The 15,428-nt window shown below is 35.5% G+C and overlaps 1 long non-coding RNA gene across 1 annotated transcript in view; it reads right to left on the bottom strand.

The window, feature by feature from the left end:
• LOC141399746 (uncharacterized) overlaps positions 1-8,189 on the bottom strand; it is a 156,155-nt gene extending 147,966 nt beyond the window's left edge. The window contains exon 1 of the long non-coding RNA XR_012411928.1: positions 8,130-8,189. This is a non-coding gene — a long non-coding RNA (uncharacterized lncRNA). The remainder of the gene's footprint in view (positions 1-8,129) is intronic.
• Positions 8,190-15,428: the final 7,239 nt, after the last annotated feature.

Below are 15,428 nucleotides of genomic sequence, written 5' to 3'. Positions count from 1 at the left end.
ATATTTCGAGTCCTTTATGAAGATGTTTGGTTACTAAAAATGTTTGGTATAAGTCAGTGATTTGGTATAGCCCCACATTACGGTACCTACAGATTTTAAAGAAAATACTTGATTCAATAAAAAATAATTAAAACAAGTTAGAAAAGCGTTATGTTCGGTCGTGCCGAACTTTTTATACCCTCCACCAAAAATTTCAGCCATTTCGGTGGATTAATGTGGCCACAACCTTCAAAATACCGAAATTCGGAAGGTACCGTTCTATGGGGGCTATATGATGGCGTGGACCTATAACTACAAATTTCTGGGGGAAGGTTTTATACGCCTAAAGAAGACTAAATACCAAATTTCAGCCATCTCGGTGTGATAATGAGGCTAAAACCTTCAAAATATCGAAAATCGGGAGATATCGTATTATGGGGGCTATATCAACACATTTTATGGTAGACATGTTTCTTAGCCTCTGGAAACACAAAATACGAAGTTACAACCAATTCTTTGGTCAAATGGGTCTAATACACGTACTTTATATGGGTACTTTATATGGGTACTTTATATGGGTCCTTATATGGGGGCTATACCAAAACGTGGACCTATATAACCCAACTTTGGTAGGAATGTTTTTTGGCCTGTGGAGACACAAAGTACCAAATTATAACCAAAAGTACTACGTACATATAATATATTTTCCTAAAATTTTATCAACCTACGTCAATCTGTTCGGACGCTAGAGTAATTTCCACAGACGGACAGACGGACGGACATGGCTATATCGATGTAGAATTGCACGCTGATGAAGAATATATATACTTTGTGGGGTATACAATGATTATTTCGAGTAGTTACAAACGTAGTGACAAACTTAATATACCCCCCATCCTATGGTGGAGGGTATAAAAATTAAGTTTCAGTGTTTTTTTATAAATGCACTTAAAACTAGAAAATAATTTGTCGCTTTGGATTTTGGTGACAATACAATTATGTTTATTCATTATTATTATAAATTCAAATCCAAGATGGCGGCCGCTACAAAATGGCGGATAACGTAGGTTTTATCAACCCCATCAATATGGGTATCAAATGAAAGTGCTCAACCAGTAGAATGCAATGTACTATATAAAATTAAAATCCAAGATGGCGGCTCTACAAAATGGCGGATAACTTAGGTTTTATCAATCCCATCAACAAATGAAAGGTCTCTACAAGTAGAATACAATTTACTATGCAAAATTGAAATCTAAGATGGCCGCCGCTACCAAATGGCTGATAACAATTTTTTATCAATCACACCAATATGGGTATCAAATAAAAGGGCTTGACAAGAAGAATACAGTGCACTATACAACCTCAATATTTAAGATGGGCACAGCCACTAAATGGCGTATAAATAAGATTTAAATTTAGAAATTGAATCTGTAATTTAGGTATCTGAATAATCCAGCCTGAATCCACCACTCAAGTCAAGATTTTTTATCGTGTTGAGGACTGTGTGGCGTTAGGGTGGCTAAAAATGATACGTCGTTAGCGGTACACTACCCAAGTTAAGGTGAAAGGTTAAAACGCGCCGAGAACTGTATGGCATTAGGGTGGATAAAAATGATATGTCGTTAGCGTTTTCCCCTCAAGACTCAGGCGCATCTTGTTGTACATAGCCTTGCCCCTTTATTGGACCTTTGGGGGGTCGACCGTTTAAATGTCCATTACTCGTGGGAACAAAATGGTAAAAAATAAATAAATACAAACACAAATAAAACAGAAACTGCAACACAACGTAAACGAAGGCTTCAAAAAGCGAAAGAAAAGTATAAAGCAAAACGAGCTAAAGAAAGTCAAGGTGATAGAAATAGTCGATTACAGAAACGACGGGAACAATTACCGTCAAAAACACCTGAGCAATATGAGGCCAGGTTAAAAAAGCAACGTAAGCGATATACACAAATGACGGCGTCAAAAACGCCTGAATAATATGAAGTCAGGTTAACAAAGCAACGTGAGCGATACACACAGATGATAGCGTCAGAAACGCCTGAAGAATATGAAGCCAGGTTAACAAAACAACGGGAGCGATACACACAGATGTGTGTTGCCTTTAATACTATCATGGGCTTCTACAATACATAAAATGCAGGCCAGTACTGTGGATCACGCAGTCGTATATTTAGGTGCGAAACTGATTGAAGAAGGTCAAGCCTACGTGGCTCTTAGTAGAGTAAGATCTTTGCAGGGACTACGTATAGAGGAGTTGGACTTCAACAAACTAACGGGCAAGAAACCTTGCAATAATGAAGCACTAAATGAATTAAACAGAATGCGAAATAAAAACTAAAAACAAGTAAAAAAGTATCAGTCGGCTCTGCCGACAGAGATATACCCTCAGCCTGTGCAAATTGAAACACTTTTTTCACAAAAAAAACTTATGTATTCAGGGAGTTTCAAAATTTTGGTCGTATAAACCGACAAAAATGTTGATTAGAATTATAGTTCAAAAATTGTGCGGAAAAGGTACTTAAAGGAATGGACCGACATTGACCATGGGGGTGCCATAGGGGGTTTTTACACCCTTCGGGCTGTTTTCTCAAGAAGTATGGACTTGCTCCTGAAACAACTTTTACCATCGTAATTGAGGTTGCTTCAACAAAAATCAAAGTGATTCAATAGCAGGTCTTAAAGTGAACTTATCAAAAATTTAGTGTGGGAGGTACGGGATGGAGTAGACAAATATAGTCCATATTCGAACCTGATCTATATCTGGTAGATATTATGAGAATGTGTAAAGTATGGACCAAATCGGTCACTCCCATCAAGAGTTATCGTGGCCCAATTTTTCCGAACATTTTTGAACTTTTGTGGGGTAGGTACCTTAAGGATAGGACAGATATGGCTTATGGTTTGTTTTTCAACTTTCAGACTATTTTTTCAGGAAGTATGGACTTGCCCCTGAGGAAACTTGTACCTTCGTATAGGGGACAGTGAATACAAGATGTTACAACAAAAACCAAGGCTTTTCGTGAGCAGGTCCTAAACTGAACTTTTCCGAAATTTTGTGTGGGAGGTACTCGAAGGAGTTTACCGATTGATTCCATATTGGAACCTCATCTAAGTCTGGTAGAAATTTCATAATGTGCAAAGTAATCACCAAATCGGTAACTTCCTTCAAGAGTTATCGTACGCACAAATTTTCCGAACATCTTCGAACTGTTGTGGGGGAGGTACCGGAAGGAGTGGACCGATATAATCCATCTTTGAACTTGAACTAAGTTTGGACAAAATATTACGAAAGCCAAATTTTGGACCGAATCGGCGGATCCGGTCGAGGGTTATCTTGCGCTCCAACCATTACACACGGTGTCATAGGGCTTTTTGTAACTTTCAGGCTATTTCCTCAGGAAGTATGGACTTGCCCCTAATGAAACTTACAGCGTCGTATAGAGGACAGCGAATACAACTTGCGTAAACAAAAATCAAAGCGATTCGAGACCAGGTCCTAAACTGAACTTTTCCGAAATTTTGTGTGGGAGGTACCCGAAGGAGTGGACCGATTGAGTCCATATTGGAACCTCATCCAATTTTGGTAGAAATTACACGATGTGCAAAGTATGGACCAAATCAGTTATTCCCTACAAGAGTTATCGTGCGCACAAGTTTTGCGACAATTTTTGAACATTTGTGGGCGAGGTACCTGAAGGAGTGGACCTATATGGCCCATCTTCGAACTTAAATCGAATCTGGACAAAATATTTCGATACCCAAAATTTGAACCGAATCGATTGATCCGTTCGAGAGTTATCGAACGGACAGGTAAAAAACATTTTAAGTTAAACGGTTTTATGTTAAATATACATTGCAATGTTTAAGATAAATGTACTAAAAACCAAAAAATAATAAAATAGATACAGTCGTGGGAATTATAAACATATGCATAGACTAGACTAAAATAAAACCGTGGGGCACGTCAGTTGTCTACAATCGTTGATTAAAATGTTTGTTTTGTAATGTTACACTACATATAATTAGGCAGTTGTTCAACCGACAACGATGGACGTGTGATAAGTAGGGCTAGAATGTGGAAACAAGCTAACAAGCTCAATTATAAGCGAGTTTTAGGGTTTCATAGTGGTGAGCGAGTAGTTCTTTGTCGATTAAAGACAAACTACGAGCAGTGAAATGATTCCTCGCCAGCCAGAAGTGTGAATTTCCAGCGATAAACTGGTTGAAACGTCTCTTTTATTTACATGGAGTGTATAACTATTGGAATTTCCATGAGCAAGAAAATAGTAAGTAATTTCCTGCGGACCAACTGCCTAACGACGAATTAAGCGATTCTTCTATCGCACATTAAGTCAATAATTTGTAGACAATTGACGTGCCCCACGGTTTTATTTTAGTCTAGTCTATGCATATGTTTATAATTCCTACGACTGTATTTTTTGGTTTTTAGTACATTTATCTTAAACATTGCAATGTATATTTAACATAAAACCGTTTAACTTAAAATGTTTTTTATACCCTCAGCCTTTAGGCTAAAGAGGGTATTTACACTTTGATACGACCAAAAATGTGCCTCATCGAAATAATGGTTTTAGACCCCAAGTATGTTTGTACGATATCCGTTTCAGACAATTTTGAGTAGATCTAGCAATGTCCATCCGTCTGTCTGTCTGTCCGTCTGTCTGTCTGGCTGGCTGGTGCGCACGATAACTCTCGAACGGATCAATCGATTCGGTTTAAATTTTGGGTATAGAAATATTTTGTCCAGATTCGATTTAAGTTCGAAGATGGGCCATATAGGTCCACTCCTTCAGGTACCTCCCCCACAAATGTTCAAAAATTGTCGCAAAACTTGTGCGCACGATAACTCTTGTAGGGAATAACCGATTTGGTCCATATTTTACACATCGTGTAATTTCTACCAAACTTAGATGAGGTTCCAATATGGACTCAATCGGTCCACTCCTTCGGGTACCTCCCACACAAAATTTCGGAAAAGTTCAGTTTAGGCCCTGGTCTCTAATCGCTTTGATTTTTGTTTACGCAAGTTGTATTCGCTGTCCTCTATACGACGCTGTAAGTTTCATTAGGGGCAAGTCCATACTTCCTGAGAAAATAGCCTGAAAGTTACAAAAAACCCTATGACACCGTGTGTAGTGGTTGGAGCGCAAGATAACTCTCGAACGGATCTGCCGATTCGGTCCAAAATTTGGCTTTCGTAATATTTTGTCCAAATTTAGTTCAAGTTCAAAGATGGATTATATCGGTCCACTCCTTCCGGTACCTCCCCCACAAAAGTTCGAAAATGTTCGGAAAATTTGTGCGTACGATATCTTTTGAAAGGAGTAACCGATTTAAGTAAATTTGGACAAAATGCTAGGATATCTAAAGTTTGGACCAAATTGGTTGACCATTTTAGTAAAATTTTCTATAATATTGCGGGAAGTACCGGAAGCTGTGGACCGGTATTGCCCATTTTCAAACTAGACTTGCCCCTAAAAAAGTTTTACCGTCGTAATTGAGGCAGCCAACGCAAGTTGCTTCAACAAAAGTAAAAGCGATTCGGAAGCAAGTCTTAAAGTGAAGTTATCCGAAATTTTGTGTGATAGGTACCCGAAGGAGTGGACAAATAAAGTCCATATTCGAACCTGATCTGCATCTGGTAGATATATTTGGATGTGTAAAGTATGGACCAAATCGATCACTCCCTTCAAGAGTTATTGTGCGCACAATTTTTTTCGAACATTTTTGAACATTTGTGGGGGATGTACCTGCCCACCAGTGTCCACCTCGGGAATAATTTTCCAAAGTAGGTCATAGGCTAAAGAGGGTATTTACACTTTGATACGACCAAAAATGTGCCTCATCGAAATAATGGTTTTAGACCCCAAGTATGTTTGTACGATATCCGTTTCAGACAATTTTGAGTAGATCTAGCAATGTCCATCCGTCTGTCTGTCTGTCTGGCTGGCTGGTGCGCACGATAACTCTCGAACGGATCAATCGATTCGGTTTAAATTTTGGGTATAGAAATATTTTGTCCAGATTCGATTTAAGTTCGAAGATGGGCCATATAGGTCCACTCCTTCAGGTACCTCCCCCACAAATGTTCAAAAATTGTCGCAAAACTTGTGCGCACGATAACTCTTGTAGGGAATAACCGATTTGGTCCATATTTTACACATCGTGTAATTTCTACCAAACTTAGATGAGGTTCCAATATGGACTCAATCGGTCCACTCCTTCGGGTACCTCCCACACAAAATTTCGGAAAAGTTCAGTTTAGGCCCTGGTCTCTAATCGCTTTGATTTTTGTTTACGCAAGTTGTATTCGCTGTCCTCTATACGACGCTGTAAGTTTCATTAGGGGCAAGTCCATACTTCCTGAGAAAATAGCCTGAAAGTTACAAAAAACCCTATGACACCGTGTGTAGTGGTTGGAGCGCAAGATAACTCTCGAACGGATCTGCCGATTCGGTCCAAAATATGGCTTTCGTAATATTTTGTCCAAATTTAGTTCAAGTTCAAAGATGGATTATATCGGTCCACTCCTTCCGGTACCTCCCCCACAAAAGTTCGAAAATGTTCGGAAAATTTGTGCGTACGATATCTTTTGAAAGGAGTAACCGATTTAAGTAAATTTGGACAAAATGCTAGGATATCTAAAGTTTGGACCAAATTGGTTGACCATTTTAGTAAAATTTTCTATAATATTGCGGGAAGTACCGGAAGCTGTGGACCGGTATTGCCCATTTTCAAACTAGACTTGCCCCTAAAAAAGTTTTACCGTCGTAATTGAGGCAGCCAACGCAAGTTGCTTCAACAAAAGTAAAAGCGATTCGGAAGCAAGTCTTAAAGTGAAGTTATCCGAAATTTTGTGTGATAGGTACCCGAAGGAGTGGACAAATAAAGTCCATATTCGAACCTGATCTGCATCTGGTAGATATATTTGGATGTGTAAAGTATGGACCAAATCGATCACTCCCTTCAAGAGTTATTGTGCGCACAATTTTTTTCGAACATTTTTGAACATTTGTGGGGGATGTACCTGCCCACCAGTGTCCACCTCGGGAATAATTTTCCAAAGTAGGTCATCGGTTTAAGATTATTCAGTATTAAAATCAGCTGCCATCTAGTGCCAGACTATAAATGGTGGGTTGCGGACTAAAGCTGCCCTAGAATAGGGTTTCTATGGAAATATTAGCGTATAACTCTGTTATCTGACCACGTACATTAACATAATTGGTATCAGTGGCAAGATGAAGAAATCTTCTTCAAAATTGGTATTACGTTGGCGCTACGTGCCTTCCAGGAAGAACGCTATAAGATCTACATTAAAAATTTTACCAATTTTCAGACAAAACGGTTGATTTTTTAATCCTCTAAATTGGGTGGATTTTATGTTGTTTTGGAGATTGGCTTTGTTTCCCCAAGCCTATTTTTGCATCATAAGATAATCTGGATCTTTGTTGATGTCATTTTGTATTAACAGCATAAAATAATTCTTACTGTATCCCCCTCCAGAGGAGAAAGGGGGAGAATGTTACGCTTGTGGTTTCTTAAAACACTTTTCGCAGCAGCACAAAGCTGTAACCGTCGCATTGGCTTAATTTTTAAACTATAAATGTTTTTGGCCACTTTCTCCATACAAGTGGATCTACTGTGAACTGTATCATAGGGGTTTTCTTGCACCTTTCATGCTTTTTTCTCAGGAAGTATGGACTTGCCCCTGATGGAACTTGTACCGGCCAATTTGGACAAAAAATGAAGACAAAATCCTCAAAACACCTGAACCGCCATATGGGCGCTAAAGAAAAAAATGGACCCATGTATGTTATCCATTGCTATAAAAATCTGAAAAGTGTGCAACGTTTCAGTTCGAGTGGTCAACTGCCACTGTTAAAAATGAGTTACTAGATTTGATCTAAACGGACACCAAGCAAGTTAAATGAAACACTGTAAAATCGATATATTTTATATAGGGCATAATTATTATGTTTGTTTTGTTGTATCTCCCTCAGCACAGTTGACTGATACCTTCTTACTCGTTTTTCTCTAAGATTCACAACTCTTTACGCTGTTGCATACTCTTGGATATTAAAACGACACATTTTTTTTATGTTTTCAATATTTACTTTACCTACCTTCTTTAATATCCTGCTTTCTTTAAGGCTACGTCTGTGTATCCAACTTTTGGTGTTATTATCCTTTATGGCTATGGCTTGACTTCTTCATTAGAACGTTATTTCTTCTTACACACATTTCGTTATAGATTTCTACGGCACTGTAGTGATGGTTGTTGTGACCGGATATTAAAGTGAAACAGAAGGCACTTGGCCAGGTACAAAGCTAATGAATTTTTCATTGGCCTCGCATCCAATAACTTTTGAAAACCGTTTCAATAAATGTTATGCATTTTTATTAGCGTTATTTTTCTTAAAAATTGTATGTCACTTTTTAGTTCTGTTTTTTTTTTTTTACTTTTAAAATTCCCACTTTTATTTGTTCATGCAGTTTTAATTCAATAAAACACGCCTCATTTCTACGATTATTTTTTGTGTTTAATTTTCCACTTTATAATGTTATAATCCTTTCACTTTCATATCCGTTTCGCAAGTTCACAAGTGAACCATGTCCCACGTTCATTTCAATACTAAGAAACATTGCGTCCTACGCATGGGGGCGCTGTTTTGTTATTTTTTTTCTTGGCGTGTTAGAATGCATTGCACATTTGCAAACACACACACACTGAAGAGAGCATAGAAAACACTATTTTGTACCATCTCCCGGTACTTTATAAGCACTACTGAGAGTATTGGAGAAATATAGGACATGCGTACTCATCACTGTGATTTCTCGTGACAACAAACCTCATGTATTCTCTTGTCATTTATGTTTTGCGTTATTGCTTTACATATACGTTTGAGTAACCCTTAGTTGTGGAAAGACCACATCTATTGAGGTAGTCCTGGTATATTTGCTGTTATAGTTATCTCTGACACTCTCCCAAGTGAAGGAGATACTAGTCAATGTCAGTGGAGCAAAACAAGTCAAGGAGAGTAAAGGAGCTAACATAACACGCTGAAAAGCCATTTCATGAGCATTCGATTCTCTCAGCTTCTCATTGAGCTAAAATCCCATTGATTTGAAGAAATATAACAGGATATGTGTGTATGAGAGTTAAAAAATAAAGAGCTGCTCTTTACCTAAGGGGTTTTTGGGACAATTTATGTAAATTTTGGGGCAGGCTGTGAGTGTGGCATGTAATCTCCATAATCATTCCATCATATTTATTAGGACAGTCCTGGTATATTTGGTTAAATTGTCTGCTAAACAAATCTTGTTATATATACCATAACTGTATGGACAAATTTGCATATGCATTTGATTGTCTAAGCTTCTTACAGAGATCCCAAGTCACTGATTTGAAGAACTATACCAGTTTTTGTGTGTATGCCAGTTACAAAATAAAGAGTTTTGGGAGCGTTTGTACTAATATTGGGACATACAGGGTATGTGGATTTTATTCTCGATCATTGTCTGAGGCCTTTCAATAATGTTCGCAAAGGTACGACAATGGGCGATTGAGTGAACGAAAACCGAAATAAATCCTTTATTTGAAGGCTTCTAGACGAATAAAAATCTCTTGAAACGTTTAGAAATGTTAGCTATAATTTTAAAAAAATATTTGTTTCATAGACCAAATCCCAAAAAACATGAATTTTTTAACATGGAAAACATCCAAATTAAAATAAATATAAATTGTTAAATTGTTCGGCCGGTCCGGACTATTTATACCTTCCGCCATAAAATATTCTGAACTTCAATGGAATATATAGTTTCCTTTTCTGTCTACAATTTCAGGGGGAGAAGTTTCTCGAGCACGGATATCTCAAATACCTGGGGCCTATATCAAAGATTGGACCTATGTTGACAGTTTTTGAGAAACGTTTCGTTTTTTGAGGGAATCTCGAATGTCAAATTACGTGTAGTTCATGGCTAAATCGATGAGGAATTTTTTCCTAATCAAGAATATATAAACTTTATTAGGTCACAGATGATTATTTCTATGCGTTTCAAAGGGAAAACAAATATAAAATACCCTCCATACTATGGAGGAGAGTATAAAAGCCTGAAGATCAAACTTTTGTATATAGAAAAAGGTCCTCAGTAACTGACGAACAATTTTTTCTACCGGAAAAAGTTGAGGACCAAAAAAATTGTCAGAAGCTGAAGACCAATTTTAGAGAAAAATCTTCAGAAACTGATGACCAACGTTTTTTTCTATAGAAAAAATCCTGAGACACATTTTTTCTATAGAAAAAATCTTCACAAGTCGAAGTTATTTTTTTATAGAAAAAATGCTCTATAAAAATCCTTAGAACCATTCCAATTTGTTTCAATAGAAACAATCCTCAGATGCTGAAGATCAATTTTTTTTAAGGAAAAAATTCTCAGAAACTGGGCATCAACTTTTTCCAATAGGAAAAAATCTCTATAAAAAATCCTCAGCAACTAACCAATTTTTTCTATAGAAAAAATCCTGTGATGCTGCAAATCGACTTTTTCTATAGAAAAATCGACAAAAACTGTGCACTAATCTTTTCTACAGAATAAAATCCTCACTGTTTTTCTTTCGGCAAAAAATTTCAGAAGCTGAGGGAAATTTTTTTCTGAAAAAAAAATCTTCAGAAGCTGAGAACCAATTTTTTCAATAGAAAAAAAAACCTCAAAAGCTAATGACTAATATTTTTTCTTTAAAAAAAGCCTCAGAAGCTGAGGCTCATTTTTCTATTGAAAAATCCTCAGAAGCTGAGGCTCATTTTCTGAAGATAATTTTTTTCCTATAGGAAAAAATATCTATAAGAAATTCTCAGAAGCTGAGGATAAATTTTTTCTATAGAAACAAATTCTGTATAAGAAATTCTCAGAAGCTGAGGATAAAATTTTTTGTATAGAACATAATCCGCAGAAATTGAAAAAAAAAATTCCTAGAAAAATCTTGACAAAGTTCCCATTTTTTTTTTTAGAAAAAATTCTGAGATGCTGAAGATCAGTTTTTTCTATGAAAAAATTCTCAATTCAATAAATTTTTCTATAGAAAAAACTCCATAAATAATCCTTAGAAGCTGACCAAATTTTTTTCTATACAAAAAATCCTCAGATTGCTTTTCTTTAGAAAAAAATCTTAGGAAGCTGAGGATCAATTTTTTCTGTCCAAAAAATCTTCAGAAGCTGAGGACCTAATTTTTTCTATAGAAAAAAATTCAGATGCTTATGGCCATATTTTTCCATAGAAGAAATCCTCACTAGCTGAGGGCTGAATTTTTTTTATAGAAAAACAAGTGAGCAAAGGCTATAGTCGGGACGGGGCCGACTATGTGATACCCTACTCCACTACCCCAGTGAATAGGCTTTTCACTGGAAAACATTTCTTTTAGGGAGATACTAACGTTATCAGCCACCCTAACTTTAATGCCAAATGACTTAGGTTGAGGACCAATTTTTATATAGAAAAATATTCTCAGAAGATGAAGATCAATTTTTTTCTAAAGAAAACATTCTCGGAAACTGAGCATAAATTTTTCCTATAGAAAAAAATCTCTATAAAAAATCTTCAGAAGCCAACCAATTTTTATATAGAAAAAAAAAATCCTGAAATGCTGCGGATCGACTTTTTCTATAGAAAACATTTTTGAAAACTGAGCACCAATTTTTTCTATAGAATAAAATCCTCAGATGGCGAGGACATTGTTTATCTTTAGACAAAAATTTTCGGAAACTGAGGGCAATTTTTTTCTGTAGAAGAAAATCTGCAGAAGCTGAGGACAAAGCTAACAGACAATGTTTTTTCTATAGAAAAAATCCTCAAAAACTTAGGCTAATTTTTTCTTTTGAAAGAATCCTCAGAAGCTGAGGTTAATTTTTTCTATGAAAAAAAAAAACATTTTTTCTGAAGATCAACTTTTCTATAGGAAAAAAATTTCTATAAGAAATTCTCAGAACTGAGGTAAATTTTTTCTATAGAAACAAATTCTGTATAATAAATCCATAGAATCTGATGATCAAATTTTTGTATAGAACAAAATCCTGATAGATTGAAGTTAATTTTTTTTTCTACATGAAAAATTCTCTATAAAAATCCTCAGAACCTTTCCAATTTTTTTATAGATCCTCAAAATCCTCAGATGTTGAAAATCAGTTTTTTTTATGAATAAAATTCTCAGAAACTGTGAATCAATTTTTCCCAAAGAAAAAATCTCCAATAATGATCTTCAGAAGCTGACCAAATTTTTTTCTATACAAAAAAATCCTTAGAAGCCGATTATATTGCTTTTCTTTAGAAAAAATCTTCGGACGCTGAGGATCAATTTGTTCTGTCCAAAAAATCTCAAAAAGCTGAGAACTTAATTTTTTCTATAGAAAAAAATTCAGATGTTGATGGCCATATTTTTCCATAGAAGAAATCCTCAACAGCTGAGGGCTGCATTTTTGTATAGAAAAAAAAATCATCTCAGAACCTGAGTGCCAATATTTTCTATAAAAAAACATTCTCAAAACCTCAGGACCAATTTTTTTCTGTAGAAAAATATTTTCAGATGCTGAAGACAAAATGTTTTCCTATTTAAAAAAAAAAATCTCAAAACTGAGGATATTTTTTTTGGAAAAATTCTCCGAAGCTACCTATCAATTTTTTCTATGAAAAAAAATCCATGCTTGTTGTGATGGCAGCCTTTAAAAAATATTCCTTTAAAAATCCATGTTTGTTGAAGTTATTTTTTTGTGAAGATCGCCATTGAATAATAATCTCTTAAAAATCCACGTTTATTGGGTCTTTAAAAAATAGTAAAAAATATTCCTCTAGAAATTCCCGTTAAGCTTTTTGCTCTACCTGTTGCCTAAAGGCCATCCAAACGGTGTTAAAAATCACTTCAAGAGGTAAACATATTGTAGAAAATTGTTTCCTTAAAATTTGGACGGAAAAAGGGAAATCTTTATAAATAAATATCAAATGCCGTTCGTTGGTAGTGGCATCATTTGCGAACGGCTGGGCCGATTTGGATAATTCTTCTTGTGAAATGTTCGCAATAACCCGACTTAGGTTTTTATGCAAAGAAAATTTGACCACGTCCACTTTTTCAATGTTTTATCTTTTTTACTAATATTACTGAACCGATTTTTCTGAAATTGTCAGGGAATATACAGGGATGGCATCCGGGGGAAATATGATGCCTATTTTCTTGAATTTCCAAGAGGGCAGGGTACTTCCCTTTGCCATATTAAAAAAAAAACGCCATATATTTGTGAATAAAAATCAAATGCAGTCATAAAACGACTTTTGTTTTATGGAAACAAAATTTTATCGAGCCCACTTTTTGAAATGTTCATTTCAATTTAAAGTTTTTCTGCAAAAACTACTGAACTGATTTTCCTAAAATTGTCAGGGAATGTACAGTGATGACCATCGAAAACAGGCTACATACACTTCCGCTCACTTGAATAGAACCCCCCAGCAAAATTTTATTCAACCTCCATTTTTTTCGAATTATACAAGATATGAAATTTTTAACTTTTACTATATTTTGCGTCATGTGTTTGGAGTAAAATTAGTCATTCATTTGCATTAAAATCCAATTTATATAAGAATTATACAAGAAATACTAAATTAAGTAAAAAATTGGAGTAGAAAATTTGGCTCATTTGAATAGAACCCCCTTTAAAACTTGGGAATGCAGAAAGATTGTGTTAGAATAGCGATGCATATTCACTCTATATTGAAAACGAAGTACTTTCAGTACTATTCAGTAAAAGGATATCCATCCTGATTAAGGATATATCCGTATATCCTGCATTTGCAAGGATTCTTTAAATAATCAGGTTTAATGCCTAACAAACCTTGCTTATTTCTGTCAACAAGTTTATTTTTGGAAGCGTACTGTCTCCTAGAGTCGTATATTTTACGCATAAGTCATTCCCATACAGTTTAGAGAATATTTACCACTGTAGAATATGGTGGCCCCTCCAGGATATCCGCATTTCTATTCAAATCTTTAAGTTTCGATGACTCGAAGTGTACAAAAGTTTATAAAATCGTAATGAAATTGCCCTCGGGATATCCGAAAATGTTTCTCAATACTGGAAATGTCTGTTTTAGAACTCCTTTATAAGTTGTCGTGCGCATTTAGGGTGAACTAAATTGACGCCCAAGTCCTTGATAATTAGTAATGAGTTCCAGCACAATAAAAACTCATTCCTCGCTACAGAAACAATTTAGAAGATGGTCTTCCATTCAGTAGACGCGAAAATAATAGTTATATTGCTATACAATTGTTTACTTAATGAGGAGAATCCTTAATAATTATGAAGGACTTGGGCGTTTATTTCTTTTACCCTAAATGCGCACGACAATTTACAAAGGAGTTCTAAAACAGGCATTTTAAGTATTGAGAAACATTTTCAGATATCCCGAGTGGGAATTTCATTACGATTTTATAAACTTTTGTACACTTCCAGTCATCGAAACTTAAAGATTTGAATAGAAATGCGGATATCCTGGAGGGGCCACCATATTCTACAGTGGTAAATATTCTCTAAACTGTATGGGAATGACTTATGCGTAAAATATACGACTCTAGGAGACAGTACGCTTCCAAAAATAAACTTGTTGACAGAAATAAGCAAGGTTTGTTAGGCCTTACACCTGATTATTTAAAGTGTCCTTGCCAAAGCAGGATATACGGATGTATCCTTAATCAGGATGGATATCCTTTTACTGAATAGTACAGAAAGTACTTCGTTTTCAATATAGAGTGAATATGCATCACTATTCTAACACAATCTTTTTGTATTCCCTAGTTTTAAAGGGGGGTTCTATTCAAATGAGCCAAATTTTTTACTCCAATTTTTGACTTAATTTAGTATTTCTTGTATAATTCTTATATAAATTGGATTTCAATGCAAATGAATGACTAAGTTTACTCCAAACACATGACGCAAAATATAATAAAAGTTAAAAACTTCATATCTTGTATGGTTCGGAAAAAAATGGAGGTTGAATAAAATTTTGCAGGGGGGTTCTATTCAAGTGAGCGGCAGTGTATTTAATTGAATTCCAAAGCGGCGGGGTACCTCCCCTATGCGACATTTTAGGAGACAATATACAGAAAATCAATTCACTAAGGTAAGGTTGTAGCTTTTCATATTCAATATCAAAATCGAAATTATATGTATTTGTTATTTTTGCAACTAACCACGGCGCCCCTAAGAGTATACATTTGTATTTGAATGTGCATATATCCATCATTTGTTCATTGTTATGACTGTATCTACATCAAAGTATGTTGACATGTTCTTAATGCATTTTTATTGTTATTCATATCATTGATAAAATATTGTGTACATTTTGTCTGTATGATCATCTATAAAACATACGTCTGTGTATG

The sequence above is a fragment of the Musca autumnalis genome, unplaced genomic scaffold (assembly GCF_047663935.1).
Source record: "Musca autumnalis isolate F117 unplaced genomic scaffold, ASM4766393v1 scaffold_3, whole genome shotgun sequence".
Lineage (NCBI taxonomy): Eukaryota > Metazoa > Arthropoda > Insecta > Diptera > Muscidae > Musca > Musca autumnalis.
The sequence above is the reverse complement of the archived record's forward strand: the minus strand, read 5'-3'. Positions and strand labels throughout refer to the sequence as shown.